This window comes from Caretta caretta, chromosome 2 (genome assembly GCF_965140235.1).
Source record: "Caretta caretta isolate rCarCar2 chromosome 2, rCarCar1.hap1, whole genome shotgun sequence".
Lineage (NCBI taxonomy): Eukaryota > Metazoa > Chordata > Testudines > Cheloniidae > Caretta > Caretta caretta.
Window position 1 is genome coordinate 38,252,295 of NC_134207.1, and position 1,495 is coordinate 38,253,789.

A 1,495-nucleotide genomic window follows, 5' to 3' on the forward strand; every position below is an offset into this window, starting at 1 on the left:
TTTTGTGAAGGTGTTGTACAGATTTCCTTTTATGACTGAGAGGTCAGATATGGAGTGGTTATTTTGTAAAAAGTGTTCACCCACAGGTGATAGAGTGTTTTTGTCCTTTATCATTTTCCTGTGTGAGTTCATTCGAGAGCATAGTGATTCTCTGGTTTCACCCACATAGTTATTATTGGGGCATTTAGTGCACTGGATGAGGTACACTCCATGTTGTGATAGCCATGGGTAGGACCCATGGATCTTCAAAGGTGTTTTCTAACTTTTGAGTGCTAGACTTTGCAACTTTAATAATATACTTTGAACTCAGTTTTTTATTGGTAATAGACCTTATAAACTAGGATCGCTCTTATCCAATAATCCTACTCCACGAAAATAATATTTACTTAGCTATTAATGAGGTTAAGATACTTGGCCAGGCTTCTGGTACCTAAGGGAGAAAACAATGAAGTCTCTTTCCTATATTTTGTGTTTACTGTTTATAATAGTTTGTAGAATCACTTCAGCTAGTTTTAATTACTCTCTCTGAAGTGAAAATGCCCACTCCTACAAAGCAGACAATATATAGTCAGTGGATAATCACTTCTTTGCTGTGATATTAATCTCATACACAGCCAGAAAAATGGTAGCTCCTGTATACGTTTGCACTCTGTGACCCATTCATTGTGTCAGAACATCCTGATGTTTGCAACACAATGTCATCTGGTCACTGTGCAAAAGAAGCAAGATTTTTCTTAACATCCTTTTAGCAGAGCTTTAGAGACAAAATTAAATGGCCTTTGCAGTGCAGAGAAACTATGGAGAGATCATATGGAACTGAAAGAGACTTCTTTTGTAGGGAGTTCCTCTAGTAACAGATCAGGGGAATCATCATCAAGTGGTACACTTGGCCTTGCACTGGTAGTTTATTATAAGCAGGTACAATAAATGAGTCATCCAATGTTCAGGGGGTCAAGTATCAGGGGGTAGCCGTGTTAGTCTGTATCCACAAAAACAACAAGGAGTCTGGTGGCACCTTAAAGACTAACAGATTTATTTGAGCATAAAAATATGGAATGCTTCACGAATTTGCGTGTCATCCTTGCGCAGGGGCCATGCTAATCTTCTCTGTATCATTCCAGTTTTAGTATATGTGCTGCCGAATGTTCGGGGGCAGTCTTGGCTTGTGGCCCAAGGTTCCGGCCTTTGCTCCAGAAGGGTTTCAGGCTTCCCCTCCCGCCCCTCCCCCATCACAGGATTTTTAGTGCCAGCGCTGTAAAAATAACTGGACTAAACAAAGACAGGAGAGACAGGTGGGAGACAGGCTGCAAAGAAGTCAGTTCTTGATTTCTTCAGTCTCCCCATTGTCTCTGAAATCACTCAGAATCAGGGAATGTATTATTTTCATGATTAAAAACATAAAAACATTCATATTTGTTTGTCCTGTGGCCAAAGGGGAGAAGGGCTTGGGAGCAGCCATGATGAAAAATTAAACATTTCAGTTTCTCACAGATGG

The 1,495-nt window shown here is 40.2% G+C and overlaps 1 non-coding gene across 1 annotated transcript; it reads right to left on the reverse strand.

Annotated features, from left to right (window-relative positions):
• Window positions 1-1,044: 1,044 nt before the first annotated feature.
• Window positions 1,045-1,148, reverse strand: LOC125633096 (U6 spliceosomal RNA). Its single transcript, XR_007355484.1, has one exon. It is a non-coding gene; the product is annotated as a U6 spliceosomal RNA (small nuclear RNA).
• Window positions 1,149-1,495: the final 347 nt, after the last annotated feature.